Genomic DNA, 17,663 nt, shown 5'->3' with positions numbered 1-17,663 from the left:
CCAGAGGGAGGAGCAGCCAGGGAGATTTGCCCCTACCCGCCGGCCATGTAGCCTAGCTGGACATAGCATCGTCGAGGACCAGGCCAGATGGGTCCAGTGGCGATGGCTCGCTGGAGGAACCCTAGTGCTGCAGGCAGGGGATCGAGGTAGAGGGAAAGGGGAGAGGAGATGCAAGCGGGCGGGGCAATTAATGCTTGCGTGTTTGTTTTTACTTGAGGGTCAGGTGTGACACGGGCGTCAGCAGTTGCATTTTGAGTGTAATATAGGCAGGCAACATAGTCATTTCACGATTCCCCTTCCCTTCAATTTTTAGTGAGGTTCTACCTGAAACACCCTCCTCCAAAGAGAAATTAGTTAAGCCCAAGCCCATAACTCAAAAATGACTTCTTTACATCTTTTATGGCTTATTTTGACAATATGGCCTGAAAAGGCGGAATCGAACTGGCCGTTAACCTGCAATTCAACTGTGCGTGCAATGATGAATCACTCCTGCCTGCTATCTGTACATTTAGGCATCATCATACATGGCATAACCTAATACATGTGCATTCCATTGTAGAATCTGGAATATGCAATGTTTATGTTAGTTCATACGTTGCACATGATGTTTAAATGCCCCTTAAATCTGGTCAGTCAAGTGATGGTCTTTAAGCCTCCTTCTTTGCTTCTTTTCTTGATATGTAAGATTTGCTCACACATCTGTTCAACTGCTTGTTTGCATCAGCCAGCCATACTAGGACTGTTTGCTTTGATTACTTTCTGTTCTTGACCTAACACTCTAATAGAGCTTGTCAACGATTTAAACACTAAGGGCTGCTGTAGTGGGGCCTTGTCTAACTCATAGGTGACATAAAGGTTTGGCTGTACACTACAGTAGGATCTTCAAGAGTACCTGGAGATCCAGTTCAAAGGTATGCCTAGTTTTTACATAGTGCAGACATAGTAAATGCTCATTTCATTGTGTGCAAGTGCAAGAGATGCGGCATGTTTCATTATGTGGTGTTGTTTTGTTATAATCTCATTCTTTTGTGTTCACAGACTGGAAAGTATGCATATTTATCTTCCAACGAGACGAGTAACTAGTTTTTGTCACCTTGTAGAGGGGGTGCAATGAGGATAAGATTGAGGATTTCCAAGTACAAGATGTTAGGAAGGAGCCTTGCAAGAGAAGTAGGAGCTGCACTGAGCCTCTTCAACCTGCTAAGGTAAGTCACTGTATGCAACTCAACAGTTCAATTCCTTGTTTGTTTCACGCATAGTTAATTTTCTCTTTTCAATTGCTTTATTGGTCCTCAGTTAATGAGATGCCCAAATAATCATGCCCGATGTTCGGTACTTGTATCACTATTAGTTGACATAATTAAAGTCCTTACCATTTAATTACTCTGCCGAAGTGTGCCTAAAGCTTTGAAGTCTATTAACCAACTATTATTGCATGAGGCTCACAATCTAGTTTATACTACGCTAATGATTGCATAGTTTTGCCTGTTGTAGTATGTTTGTATGAAACCCTCTACTATTCATTATGCTCCCTAAGACTTTAATTGAGGAACAGAATGGCCAACTGCTTGCTTACTTATACGCAACGTGCTATCTAAATTTGTAACTTGTCTGTGTTTTCGATTGGGCCCCAACATCATGCTCCTCTGGTGAGCTAAGAGGAATTTCTATATGCAGGCTGCACAGACTATCTTTTTTATAATTTTTAAAATATCACATGCTTATGCTTCATGACGTGTAACATTTTTTTAAAGTGACGTGTAACATTATTGTTAGTCCTATTTTGCCATGTAGTACAAAATAGTGTCTTGTTTGCTTCACTGTTGTAACTATATTTTTTCCCTAGTCATGTGTACTTACAGAAACATTTCAGGATGAAGTGACATCAACACAAAGATCTGCGAGCAGTGCGGCATGGCCATTACCGAATGATTATGGATTGGAATTGGAATGTGATGATGTTCTCGAGCATCAACTAGAGGTGGCAAGACAACGTGTACATGATTTTCAACGTATAATCAACAAGTTGAGACTGGACATGCAGGTATTAGATGCAGGAGTCAAAAAATGAAATAAGATACTGAGATAACCATGAAAGAATTGGAGATTTTGCAGACTGAAATTATTGCTGTCTGAATCCGGCCAATCCTATTCTCTGAAGAGATTATAGTTCAAATGGAGTTAAGTTGATGCGCGTCCATGATGTATGAGCTGTATTTGCCCAGTGTATGTAATTTGTTGTTTGTGTATGCTTTATTATCACCTGTGCCAAACCATAATGCCCAGTGGGTATAATCGGCTGTAATTTCTTTATTGTATAGTGTAGGATTATTCTACCTTTCTATGCCTTGATCTCTTTGTTGTATAGTGTATGCTTTTTAGAGGTGATAGTATTGAGTAGGATAATTCTTTGAATATGCTATATCGTTCAAACGGGGGCTAGCTTGCCCGACCATGGCCCTTCACGGGCCATCGGATCCATGGGACTTCTATGTCTCGTAGGATCCATGGGCCTTCTACATCTCGTAGGGTCCATGGCCCGCCGACTCATTTATGGGTCTTGTACGGGCCTTTAATGGGTCGTAGACGGTCCTTTAATGGAAATCATATGTTTTATGGGCTGACCATAATGGGCCATTAATAGGCTGTATTTGGTGATGCTAGGAAAATGGCCCAACAGACTAACGGTCCACAAACGGGCCGACTATAGCGACGGGCTGAATTTGGCCCATAGGCAGAAAATGACAGTAACGGGCTGTAAGTAACCGAATGCTGCAAATGAGCCCAAGAATAAATGGGCCCTCAGAAGGCCGAAAGTTAACTTGGGATGGAAACGGCCCAACGGAATAACGAGCCGTTAATGGGTATAAAGTGATACACTGTTCATTACGAACCAGTTTCACCACGGGGCGTTAATGGGTGTAAACTAATACACTATTCATTACGGGCCAGTTTCAGCACGGGCCGCTAATGGGCCAAGAGTTACAAAGGGCCTCATATGGGCCGAAAGATGTCATGGGCTATACATGGGCCAGAAGTGAAAACGGGCTGGAATCATATTGGATGGCCCAGATGACGCTACTGGGCCTAATTCGGATAGGGCATAATGGGCCTTGGGTTAGCGGGCTGTAAATGGGCTATATGCGAATAGGCCGTTAACAGGCTTTCCATGGGCCGGCTCGCCAGCTTGTGACCAAGTCAAACGGGCCGGCCTTTTCACAGGAATGGGCCACTGTTGGGCCATGCCACATGTCGACGTATCATAGGCGCCTTCTGTCCAGTGAGTGGATGACATCTGTCCCAATGATGAGCCGACACGTGTTTCCTCTAGCCAATGATGATTTTACACGTGGAAATCCCCATTGGTCGGGGCTGTTAATGGGTTATCGGATCCAAAAGCCGACCTGATAGCTTAACGGCGTTCCGTCACGGTGGATGCCACGTGTCGGTCACCCTTGACGAAAGCACTTCTGTGACGCGCGATTTATCGTCATGGAAGTGTACACTTCCGTGATGATAATTTTGGTAATGTCATGGAACACTTCTATGACAGCACATGTATGACTATCTTGATTCTGTCATAAATTTGTCATGGATGTACATGCATGACAAAAAAATGCGACCTACTGTGACAAACACGTATCATCACGGAAGTGTATTTTTTTGTAGTGCTGGTGGTGCAGCCCTGGATTTCTTGCTCTTGCCGATAGAGCTCTCTGGCACGTCCTCAATGGTAGCACAACACTCCTAAGAGGTGCGCTTGCCGGAGTGGGTGCGAGAGGTCCTGCCGGTCTTCTTCTTCCCTCCCAAGACTTCGGCGGCAGGAGCAGGCACCTTGGTCGACCCAAATCAGCACATCCTTCTTGTCGCAAGGAATGGTGATGATGGTCATCGGCCCAGGCATCTTCAGCGTGTTGTACGCGTAATGTGATGCCGCCATGAATTTTGCTAGTGCCGGGCGGCCGAGAATCCCGTTGTAGGGCAAGGGAATCTTGGCTACATCGGAGACAATCTTCTCCGTCCTGTAATTCAGCTCGCCTCCAAACATCACATGCAGCGTGACCTTGCCCTTCGGCTGACTCCTACCCGGGTTGACCCCTTGAAACATACCCATCTCCTCGAGGTCTCCATCAGGAATATGTAGCCTTTTGATCACAACGGGTGAGATCAAGTACAGATCGGCCCCGCCGTCAACCAGCATCTTGTTCACCTTGAGGTTGCGTATCATTAGCAAAACCAACAACGGTAAACACCCGACTGCAGTTGTGCGATCAGGGTGGTCCTCGACGTCAAAGATGATGGGCGTGCTGGACCACTTCAGCGGCTTCTGAGCGTCGAACGACGGCTCTGCTGCTTTGATCTCACGCGCCCACTGCTCGAGCTGGCAGTGAGAAGTATGCAGCGAGGCGCCACCATCGACGCACATGGCCTCTGTAGCCTTCCGGAACTCATGCTCGCCGGACTCGTCATCCTCGTCATGATCGTTGTCTTCCAGCTTCTTGTCGCGGCCCCGAGCGGGCCTCTATTGCTGGTTGTCCTTGCCACGGTGGCCTCCTTGGCCGCCACGCTTCTTGCCGGATCCTTCGGCACCATCCTGACCTTTCTCCTTGTCTTGCCTCTCATATTCGGCTTTTTGCTTTTCAGCAAGCAGCTCAACTTGTCGGCAGTTCTGGAGGTCGTGGCCCTTGGTGCGGTGGATCTTGCAATACTACTTGTCGGAGCCTCCTGGCTTGTCGGCAACCGCCAAGGCCCGGCAAGCGGCGCACCCGACAATCTCCTTGCCGAGGTCGTCTGCCTTGGCCTTCTTAGTGGTGCCGATGTCGTCGGATCCCTCGACGGCAAGCACGGCCTTGCCCTTGCGTTTCCTGTTGTGATGCCGACCCTTCTTCGTCGGGGCGGTGGTGTCTTCGTCGGTAGAGTCGGTTTCCGCACCGGCGTCTTTGCCGGGGTACTTCCTTCCCTCTTCAGCCCAGGCGCATCTATAGGCCAGAACGTAAAGTTCAGCCACGTCCTTGACCTTATTCATTGTCAGCTCTTCACACATCTTGCGGTTACGCACATTCTGATGGAATGCGCTGATCACGGCGGCAGGTTGAACATCCGGGATGTTGTATTGCACTCGGCTGAACCTCTATATGTACTTGCGCAGGTTTTCGCCTTCCTTCTAGGAAATGATATTGGGTTTCAGGGCCTAGCCATGAGCTTGGTGGCCTCCAGTGAAGGCCCTCAACGAACTCATGACATAGATCGGACCAAGAAGAAATGGAATCCGCCGGCAAGTGCATCAACCAAGACATGACATTGGGTTTCAGGGCCAACGGGATGTAGTTGGCAAGCACCTTCTCGTCACGAGCTCCAGCGGCATGCATCGCGATGGTGTAGATGCTGAGGAACTCTCACGGATGGGTCTTGCCATTGTACTTCTCGCCGACGTCAGGCTTGAACATGCAGTGGGAAGGCCACGGGAACTGCCGCAGCTCACAGGTAAAGGCTGGGCAACCCACCTCGTAAGGTAGGCCGCCGGAGCCTCCCGGTGCTGGGTGGTCCATAGCAGGCCCCGCCCGCCTGTCTGACTGGTGGCGCGTATTGCGCCGATGCTCGATGGTGGTTCGAGCGTCTTCATGGGCTCGCTCCCGAAGAACTTGGCATTGGTCGCGGTGGGTCCGTGGGTCGGACAACGCTATGGAAATGTTATCACAAGCGTCATCATGAGGGACCGACATCCGCGGTGGCTGGTGTGGAGGAGGAGAGTGCACCGTGGCCGTGGCGCCTCCAGCCCCTCCACCACTGGCATGCAGTGGCTCGATGGAGCGCCGGCCTGAGGGCCCCGCCGGTCCTAGCTCATCTTTTTTGGCGACACCGACGAGGCTCCGGATAGTGGCTCTCCACTCGTCGAGCTACTCTGCAGCAGGAGAGAAGTCGAGCGGCAGCTGCGCGCTCGCCAAAGCTTCTGCTGGCGTGGGTGGCGGCGAAAGCTGCATGGACCGTGGCGCTCTTTGACTTATATCCATATTAGAAGGAGGTCTGGCACGACCCGGCGGCTGTGCGCCATTTTTGCCAGCAGTCCGGCGGGCATGCTGGCGTCCTTCGTCCCGCAAATGATGCACAAGGCTCTCCCCACGTCGGTGTCTAGTGTCACCGGCGTGGTGACCCTGCTCGTCGCGCACAACCTAGGAAGAGCGCGCTGTGGGCGCCGGAGTGGGCATCTTGGAGGTCGCTACATAGCCCGTGGGTGGTATGGCGACGCCCCCGGAGGGTCCCGCGCCGCCCACGGGGGACCCAGCTCCGTCTCTGAATTTCACGGCGGGCGGCCCGTCGCCTTGCGTACGAACGATGCCGCTTGATACTTCTCCATTGTATCTACTTTTCCAAACACTGTTGCCCTTGTTTTCGACTCTAACTTGCATGATCTGAATGGAACTAACCCGGACTGACGCTGTTTTCAGTAGAATTGCCATTGTCCTATTTATGTGCAGAAACAAAAGTTCTCAAAATGACCTGAAACTCCACGGAGATTATTTTTGGAAATAATAAAAAATACTAGCAAAGAATCAATGCCAGGGGATCCACACCCTAGCCACCAGGGTGGGGGCGCGCCTGCCCCCCTGGGCGCACCCCCCTGCCTCGTGGGCCCCCTGGAGCTCCACCTACCTCAACTCCAACTCCATACATTCGTGTTTGGGGAGAAAAAATCAGGGAGAAAGATAGATCACGTTTTACGATACGGAGCCACCGCCAAGCCCTAAACTCTCTCGGGACTGTTGATCTGGAGTCCGTTCGGGGCTCCGGAGAGGGGAATCCGTCGCTGTCATCATCATCAACCATCCTCCATCACCAATTTCATGATGCTCACCACCGTGCGTGAGTAATTCCATCGTAGGCTTGCTGGACGGTGACGGGTTGGATGAGATTTATCATGTAATCGAGTTAGTTTTGTTAGGGTTTGATCCCTAGTATACACTATGTTCTCAGAATGATGTTGCTATAACTTTGCTATGCTTAATGCTTGTCACTAGGGCCCGAGTGCCATGATTTCAGATCTGAACCTATTATGTTTCCATGAATATATGTGAGTTCTTGATCCTATCTTGCAAGTCTATAGTCACCTACTATGTGTTATGATCCGGCAACCCCGAAGTGACAATAATCGGGACCACTCCCGGTGATGACCATAGTTTGAGGAGTTCATGTATTCACTATGTGTTAATGCTTTGGTCCGGTACTCTATTAAAAGGAGGCCTTAATATCCCTTAGTTTCGGCTAGGACCCCGCTGCCACGAGAGGGTAGGACAAAAGATGTCATGCAAGTTCTTTTCCATAAGCATGTATGACTATATTCGGAATACATGCCTACATTACATTGATGACTTGGAGCTAGTTCTATGTCACCCTATGTGATGACTGTTACATGATGAACCACATCCAGCATAATTCTCCATCACCGATCCAATGCCTACGAGCTTTCCATATATTGTTCTTCGCTTATTTACTTTTCCGTTGCTATTGTTATCATCACTACAAAATACCAAAAACATTACTTTTTCTACCGTTACTTTTGCTATAGTTACCACTACTATCATATTACTTTGCTACTAAACACTTTGCTGCAGATATTAAGTTTACAGGTGTGGTTGAATTGACAACTCAGCTGCTAATACTTGAGAATATTCTTTGTCTCCCCTTGTGTCGAATCAATAAATTTGGGTTGAATACTCTACCCTCGAAAACTGTTTTGATCCCCTATACTTGTGGGTTATCAAGACTATTTTCTGGCGCCGTTGCCGGGGAGCATAGCTCTATTCTTTGAGTCACTTGGGATTTATATCTGTTGGTCACTATGAAGAACTTGAAAGACATGAAAACAAAAATATATTGCTCAACTACCAGGGGAGGTAAGGAACTGCCATCTAGCTCTGCACTTGATTCACCTTCTGTTTTGAGTAAGCTTGCGACACCTAAACCTGCTTCTCCTATTGTTCTGATATGTCACATATTATTGATGATGCCACTTCTGCTATGCATGATACTTATGATGAAACTACTTCTATGCTTGATACTACTGTGCCACTTGATGAATTTCTTGATGAACAACTTGCTAGGGCTAGAGAGAATGAAATTATTGAAACTGATAATATTGATGAAAGTGATGATGAAGGCTCTCCTAATAAATATGAATTGCCTGTTGTGCCTGAGGGCTATGTTATGGATGAAGAAACTAACAGAGACTTTCTTGCATGCAATGATAGAAGTGATCTTAAGAAACTATTAGCTAAGCTGAAACAAAAAACTCTGAATGCTAGAATGAAATATGATCCTGCTTATCCTACTTCATTTATCTTTGTTACTGATAAGGATTATGAATTCTCTATTGATCCTGATATAATTACTTTGGTTGAATCTAATCCTTTTTATGGCTATGAATCTGAAACTGTTGTGGCACATCTTACTAAATTAAATGATATAGCCACCTTGTTCACTAATGATGAGAGAACTCACTACTTTTATATCCTTCAAATATTTCCATTCTCATTAAAGGGTGATGCTAAGATATGGTTTAATTCTTCTGATCCTGGTTGTGTGCGTAGTCCCTAGGATATGATTTATTACTTCTCTGCTAAATATTTCCCTGCTCATAAGAAATAATCTGCCTTAAGGGATATATATAATTTTGTGCAAATTGAAGAAGAGAGTCTCCCACAAGCTTGGGGCAGGCTTCTCCAATTACTTAATGCTTTGCCTGATCATCCTCTCAAGAAAAATGAAATACTTGATATCTTCTATAATGGACTAACCGATGCTTCCAGAGACCACCTGGATAGTTGTGCTGGTTCTGTTTTCAGGGAAAGAACACCGAATGAAGCTGAAATTATATTGAATAATATGTTGACCGATGAAAATAATTGGACACTTTCTGAGCCATCTCCTGAGGCAACTCCTGAGCGTATTCGTAAACCAACTCTGAAGAAAAGGGGTGTTCTATTTCTCATTCCTGAAGATATGCAAGAGGCAAAGAAACCCATGAAAGAAAAGGGTATTAAAGCTGAAGATGTTAAGAGTTTACCTCCCATTGAAGAAATACATGGTCTTAATTTTCCGCATGTTGAAGAAATATATGGTTTTAATCTATCACCTATTGAAGAAACACATGGTCTTGATAACCCGACACAGGTAGTAAAGGTAAATTCTCTCTATAGATATGATAAAGTTGAAATCCCTCCTACTAAGTTTGCTAGCCAATGTTTGGATGAGTTTGATAACTTTATGGTTAAGAAAGAAGACTTCAATGCTTATTTTGGTAGACAATTGAAACAAAATGCTTATATGATTGAACACTTGGGTGATTATATGTCTAGAGTTAAAGGTGAACTTAAACTCATTAGTAAACATGCTTATATGGTTACCACTCAAGTAGAACATGTACTTAAAGCTCAGAATGATTTGCTGAATGAATTAAATAGTAAGAAAAATGATAATACTGTTAGAGTTATGACTAGAGGTGGTAAAATGACCCAGGAACCTTTGTATCTTGAGGGCCATCCTAAGAGAATTGAGGAAGATTCTCAGAGAAATGATATTGATGCACCTAGTCCTTCTAAGAGGAAGAAAAACAAAAATGATAGGACTTTGCATGCTTCTAGTGAACCTGTTATTGACACACCTGAGAATCCCAATGATATCTCTATTTCTGATGCTGAAACTAGTGATAATGTCAATGATAATGTTCATGTTGATGCTCAACCTAGCAATGATAATGATGTAGAAGCTGAACCTGCTATTCATCTTGATAACCCACAATAAAAGAATCAACGTTATGATAAAAGAGACTTTGTTGCTAGGAAACACGATAAGGAAAGAGAGCCTTGGCTTCAAAAACCTATGCCTTTTCCTCCTAAGCCATCCAAGAAAAAGGATGATGAGGATTTTGGGCGCTTTGCTGACCTATATTTTTGCGTATGTGTTTGACTGATATGCTTAAATTGAATCCTTATGCTAAGTACATGAAAGATATTGTTACTAATAAAAGAAAGATACCAGAAGCTGAAATTTCCACCATGCTTGCTAATTGTACTTTTAAAGGTGGAATACCTAAGAAACTCGGAGATCCCGAAGTACCAACTATACCATGCTCCATTAAAAGAAACTATGTTAAAACTGCTTTATGTGATCTTGGAGCCGGTGTTAGTGTTATGCCTCTCTCTTTATATCGTAGACTTGATTTGAATAAGTTGACACCTACTGAAATATCTTTGCAAATGGCTGATAAATCAACTGCTATACCTGTCGGTATTTGTGAGGATGTGCCTGTTGTAGTTGCAAACGTTACTATTTTAACGGACTTTGTTATTCTTGATATTCCCGAGGATGATAGTATGTCTATTATTCTTGGAAGACCTTTTTGAATACTGCAGGGGCTGTTATTGATTGCAACAAAGGCAATGTCACTTTTCATGTTAATGGTAATGAGCATATGGTACACTTTCCGAGGAAACACCCTCAAGTCCGTAGTATCAATTCTATTGGAAAAATTCCATCGATTATTTTTGGAGGTTTTGAATTTCCTCTTCCTACTGTCAAGAAGAAATATGATACTCTTATTATTGGGGATGTGCATATCCCTGTTGAGGTAACATAGTGTCATTCGAAATTTCTCCGGTTTCATGTTACTCGAAATGAGTTTGTTAACAAGACTTGATCAACCTTGTTAGTGGAATCCTTTTGATGAGCATAGGCTTTTAGGGTGCCTCAGCGTCGACAAACCCTAAATGATAAAAGCTTAGCTTTTAGGATGCCTCGGTGTCGACAAACCCTAAATGATGTAGTTTTGAATTATGAACATAGGATATCTCATCATCATCATCGGACGACGAAAGGGATGACGAAAGTCTCCCAGCGGAGTGCGACTGGTGCCAAGACGATCGAGGTCTGTGCGACATGCCTCACGTGGACGATGATTGGCGCTTCAGCATTAAGCTCGAGGAGACCTTCGAAGTTGAAACGGTACACAACGATGACAAGTGTTATTTTCATAATTAAGCATGACTTCAACTATTTCAACGTGTAATTTTCATCTTTTACAATTCGAGTATAGCTTATCCCATGCCATGCAAGACGCTATGTCTTGGAGGGGATGGATTTTGAAGACCATGAAATTTCTGAAACAAAGAAAATTCACCTAAGGACTCATCACGATGTGGACTTTGAAGTAAATCTATATAATTCTGAGAGTGTAACCCATTTTAGTTGCAAAAATTGGGAAGCATTTTGCAAGATGTATGGTTTTGATGAGGGTATGCTTATCACCATGGATCTTGGTAATCCTGACATCAACCAAGACAATATGGACATTTGGGTCCTTGTTGATACGCCTCCAGTTCTACCGCTATGTGAGTTTCTCAAACATAGTTATTAGCTAATTTATATTGTTTATTTCAAAATAGTTGACAGCTTATTTCCATTGACAGCTTATTTTTATTGTTCAAAGAATGTGCGAGAGATGGTAGACAAAACCCACTACACCGATGGCTCCGAATTAACAACTTACAAGGAGAAAAATCATTTGGTCGGATTTTGTACTTACATTGAGAATTACAATATCTACAATCAAACTCCTCAACATTATGGTAAATACGTGCCACTAGTGCATGTGTTCAACTACGGTAACTACCATGCAGATACCCTGGTAAGATTTTTACTATTACGACATCCATACATCTTTTGCATACTTCTAAAACTAGTACATCATTGCTAACTATGAAGTTATTACTATGTTTTTCAATAGATAATCCCAGAGAATTGTGTGCCTCATATGATGTATCTGAAAGGTAGTGTTAATGTTTTGGACATAAAGTCAGGTCGTCCTACGAATCTCAACTGTCCATACAAGATTTCTAAAAGAAGTGGAGACATGAAAATCAAAGGATGGAAAAATGTATCGACAGTCGTAAGGAGCTTCTTGGAAGCAAAAGGAAGCGAAGCGCAAGAATTGGAGACAGGATGATCTCCATTCTCCATAATGGAGAGTCAGGGTCTATATTGTTTTATGCTATTTTAGCTTAAATAGGGTATTTAGGTCCTGCCTAATACTGATGATCATGTGCTAAGAACAATTAAGTAGGGTTGGTTCGAAGACTATCAAGATGATGATCGTATGACTTGTTATGAATAACTAGTAGAAGTTGTATGATGATGATTAGTAGGACTTGTTAGGATTAGTATTACTTCCGACAAACTCGATACTCGCGGTCTCGAGACTTGTAATGTTTTATCTTTGTTCGGTCTTTTGAATTCGGAGACTAATATGATGAATTGTATTCGGAGACTAATCTTCTATTGTATTCGATGAATCTGTTGTTGCTCAGTAGTCTATATTCTGTCAAATAATATATTTTGTAACATGTGCAAAAATCAGAAAAGTAAAAAAAAATAAAACCTAATATTCATACTAATGGCGCATCACTACAGAGTGCGCCATTAGTATGCCAAGTATACTAATGGTGCATCCATCCGCAGTGCGCCATTAGTGTGCCAAAGCACATGGTTAAATATGGCCCCTGGGAGGCACACTAATGGCGCATGGTGTTATATACTAATGGCGCATTGGATGGTGCGCCATTAGTATACCAGATACTAATGGCGCACAAGTGGTGCGCCATTAGTAAAAATTACTAGTGGCGTGCTACTAATGGCGCACCGGTGATGCGCCATTAGTAGGCAAAACCGGTGCACCATTAGTAGGCCATTTCCTAGTAGTGGCTCCTCGTTCACGAGAAAATGGCTGGTCACCGGGATGCCCAGTCACATGCTTTATGCAAATCAAATCAAAATAATTGAAAACAAAACTCCCCTGGGACTGTTGTTAGTTGGAGGCACTCGTTGTTTTGAGCAAGCCATAGATTCATGCTTGTTAGTGGAGGGGGAGTATAAACTTTACCATTTTGTTTGGGAACCGCCTATAATGTGTGTAGCATGGAATATATCGCCATCTCTTGGTTGTTATGTTGACAATGAAAGTATGCGGCTCAAAATATTATTCATATCTATTTCAAAACCGAGCTCTGGCACCTCTACAAATCCCTGCTTCCCTCTGCGAAGGGCCTATCTATTTACTTTTATGTTGAGTCATCATCCTCTTATTAAAAAGCACCAGTTGGAGAGAACCGCTGTCATTTGCATTCATTACTGTTAGTTTACATTGAGTATGACTTGACTGGATCTCTTTCACCATGAATTACAATGTCTAGTCAGTCCTTGATCTCTAAAGGTGCTCTGCATTTATGTTTTGCGGTCTCGGAAAGGGCTAGCGAGATACCATCTTGTTATATCATATCATGATTGTTTTAAGAAAGTGTTGTCATCTGAGATTTATTATTATTGCTCGCTAGTTGATTATGCCATTGATATGAGTGAACATGAGACCTAAGTGTTATTGTGAATGTGGTTAGTTCATAATCCTTGCTGAAAACTTGAATGCTGGCTTTACATATTTACAACAACAAGAGCAAACAGAGTTTGTAAAAGTTTTTCTTTATCACTTTCAGTTTGTCAACTTAATTGCTTGAGGACAAGCAAAGGTTTAAGCTTGGGGGAGTTGATACATCTCCGTCGTATCTACTTTTCCAAACACTTTTGCCCTTGTTTTGGACTCTAACTTGCATGATTTGAAAGGAACTAACCCGGACTGACGTTGTTTTCAGCAGAATTGCCATTGTGTTATTTATGTGCAGAAACAAAAGTTCTCGGAATGACCTGAAACTCCATGGAGATTATTTTTGGAAATAACAAAAAATACTGGCAAATAATCAAGGCCAGGGGGGCCACACCCTAGCCACGAGGGTGGGGGGTGCGCCTGCCCCCCTAGGCACACCCCCTACCTCGTGGGCCCCCTGGAGCTCCACCGACCTCAACTCCAACTCCATATACTCGTGTTTGGGGAGAAAAAAATCAAGGAGAAAGATTCATCGCGTTTTACAATACGGAGCCGCCGCCAAGCCCTAAACTCTCTCGGGAGGGCTGATGTGGAGTCCGTTCGGGGCTCCAGAGAGGGGAATCCGTCGCCGTCGTCATCATCAACCATCCTCCATCACCAATTTCATGATGCTCACCATCGTGCATGAGTAATTCCATCGTAGGCTTGCTGGACGGTGATGGGTTGGATGAGATTTATCATGTAATCGAGTTAGTTTTGTTAGGGTTTGATCCCTAGTATCCACTATGTTATGAGATTGATGTTGCTATGACTTTGCTATGCTTAATGCTTGTCACTAGGGCCCGAGTGCCATGATTTCAGATCTGAACCTATTATGTTTTCATGAATATATGTGAGTTCTTGATCCTATCTTGCAAGTCTATAGTCACCTACTATGTGTTATTATCCGGCAACCCCGAAGTGATAATAATCGGGACCACTCCCGGTGATGAGCGTAGTTTGAGGAATTCATGTATTTCCTATGTGTTATTGCTTTGGTCTGGTACTCTATTAAAAGGAGGCCTTAATATCCCTTAGTTTCCGCTAGGACCCCGCTGCCACGGGAGGGTAGGACAAAAGATGTCATGCAAGTTCTTTTCCATAAGCACGTATGACTATATTCGGAATACATGCCTACATTACATTGATGACTTGGAGCTAGTTCTGTGTCACCCTATGTTATGACTGTTACATGATGAACCACATCCAGCATAATTCTCCATCACCGATCCAATGCCTACGAGCTTTCCATATATTGTTCTTCGCTTATTTACTTTTCCGTTGCTATTGTTATCATCACTACAAAATACCAAAAACATTACTTTTGCTACTGTTACTTTCACTATCATTACCACTACTACCATATTACTTTTCTACTAAACACTTTGCTGCAAATATTAAGTTTTAGGTGTTGTTGAATTGACAACTCAACTGCTAATACTTGAGAATATTCTTTGGCTCCCCTTGTGTCGAATCAATGAATTTGGGTTGAATACTCTACCCTCGAAAACTGTTGCGATCCCCTATACTTGTGGGTTATCAAGACTATTTTCTGGCGCTGTTGTCAGGGAGCATAGCTCTATTCTTTGAGTCACTTGGGATTTATATCTGCTGGTCACTATGAAGAACTTGAAAGACGTGAAAACAAAATTTTATCCCTCAACTACAAGGGGAGGTAAGGGACTGCCATCTAGCTCTGCACTTGATTCACCTTGTGTTCTGAGTAAGCTTGCAACACCTAAACCTGCTTCTGCTATTAATTCTGATATGTCGCATATTATTGATGATGCCACTTCTGCTATGCATGATACTTATGATGAAACTACTTCTATGCTTGATACTACTGTGCCACTTGGTGAATTTCTTGATGAACAACTTGCTAGGGCTGGAGAGAATGAAATTATTGAAACTGATAATATTGATGAAAGTGATGATGAAGGCTCTCCTAATAAATATGAATTGCTTGTTGTGCCTGAGGGCTATGTTATGGATGAAGAAACTAAAAGATACTTTCTTGCATGCAATGATAGAAGTGATCTTAAGAAATTATTAGCTAAGCTTAAACAAAAAACTATGAATGCTAGAATGAAATATGATCCTGCTTATGCTACTTCACCTATGTTTGTTACTAATAAGGATTATGAATTCTCTATTGATCCTGATATAATTACTTTGGTTGAATCTGATCCTATTTATGGCTATGAATCTGAAACTATTGTGGCACATCTTACTAAATTAAATGATATAGCCACCCTGTTCACTAATGATGAGAGAACTTGCTACTTTTATATCCTTAAAATATTTCCGTTCTCATTAAAGGGTGATGCTAAGATATGGTTTAATTCTCTTGATCCTGGTTGTGTGCGTAGTCCCCAAGATATGATTTATTACTTCTCTGCTAAATATTTTCCTGCTCATAAGAAACAAGCTGCCTTAAGGGATATATATAATTTTGTGCAAATTGAAGAAGAGAGTCTCCCACAAGCTTGGGGGAGGCTTCTCCAATTACTTAATTCTTTGCCTGATCATCCTCTCAAGAAAAATGAAATACTTGATATCTTTTATAATGGACTAACCGAAAGCTGAAGTTCTATTGAATAATATGTTGACAAATGAAAATAATTGGACACTTCCTGAGCCAGCTCCTGAGCCAACTCCTGAGCCTCATTCCTAAACCAACTCCGAAGAAAAGGGGTGTTCTATTTCTCAGTCCTGAAGATATGCAAGAGGCAAAGAAATCCATGAAAGAAAACGGTATTAAAGCTGAAGATGTTAAGAATTTACCTCCTATTGAAGAAATACATGGTCTTAATTTACCACCTGTTGAAGAAATATATGGTTTCCAAGTGTGATTGAATTGACAACTCAGCTGCTAATACTTGAGAATATTCTTTGGCTCCGCTTGTATCGAATCAATAAATTTGGGTTGAATACTCTACCCTCTAAAACTGTTGTGATCCCCTATACTTGTGGGTTATCACCGCTCGCCAGGGTCTGACTGCCAGAGCAATGTTGGTGCTCGCAGGTCACGCCTCGGGTCCTGTCCGCGACTGGCCCGCTGCTTGCCCGCATCGGTACGGGCCATCCGGCTCCCGACGAACCGACCGCCGTGGTCGCCTTCTTCTTGGGAGCCATGACAATGAAGAACCGCTAGGCTGACTGCTAGACCGGATTTTCACAACTGCGCCCCCTACCTGGCACGCTAGAGATGTCGGTGGAAATGACACCTATGGGGTCACTGGGATCCCTTCTACGGTTGGTGGGCGTGAGGTTGTGCAAAGAGCGGGTCTGACAGGAAGCACATGGATCGTTTACCCAGGTTCGGGCCGCGAAGATGCGTAATACCCTAGTCCTGCTTTGCTGAATGTATTTGAGTGTTCTTGTGTTCTTGAGCTAGCTACGGGGTGCAACTTGCCCAAAAGAGCCGAATCCCTCTCCTGGATGCCTCGGGCCTCCTTTTATAGGCAAAAAGGGGTTGCCACAATGGCACACAGGAGGTGGAAAGGTCTACAGTGGATTAGTCTATCCTCTGGCCCCGTCGGACAAATGCATTTAATGTGCTGCCAACGTGCCCCTCTCACTTTACTGGGGACACCAGGGAAGCATGTCCCAGCCGTCGCCAGCTCGCGTGGCCTCGACACGCATCCAAGCTGATGAGGCATCGCGACGCCATGTTGGCTGGCTGCTGGGCTGGCGCGGTGGAGGATCCTCCATGAAGGGTCGCATGCCGCCACGCAGGTGCTTGCTGAGTTGGTGTAGAGGCCGTCCGTCGCCACGCAGGTGCCTGCCCAGCTGGTTGAGCTAGCAGCTCCTTGGGGACGGTGGTGGATTCTTGGCTGGGGCGGGCTTGGCAGTGGCCTTGCTGATGCCCTCGGCAAGGGCCTTGCCGGGGCCCGGCAACGGTATTGTCGTGGCATTGTAGTCGCCCCCGACAAGGGTCTTTCCGGGGGCCTTGTGGATTACCTTGGCTGGGATCCCGCCGAGGGTCGCTGTCTTCTAGTCCTCATCTGATCTCGCATGTTTATGATCTTGACGAAGATTTGCATGCCACCACAAAGGCGCCTCCCGAGCCTTGGTTCCAATGTAGTTGGTTGGGTTGGATCCCATGGGCTCAAGGGTGGCTTGCTCCGCTTGCATCGGGCGAGTTGCCCCGGCAAAGCTCTTGCCGGGGCTGCGGAGGCTGCCTCGGCAAGGATCT

The sequence above is a fragment of the Triticum aestivum genome, chromosome 2A (assembly GCF_018294505.1).
Source record: "Triticum aestivum cultivar Chinese Spring chromosome 2A, IWGSC CS RefSeq v2.1, whole genome shotgun sequence".
Taxonomy (NCBI): domain Eukaryota; kingdom Viridiplantae; phylum Streptophyta; class Magnoliopsida; order Poales; family Poaceae; genus Triticum; species Triticum aestivum.
The sequence above is the reverse complement of the archived record's forward strand: the minus strand, read 5'-3'. Positions refer to the sequence as shown.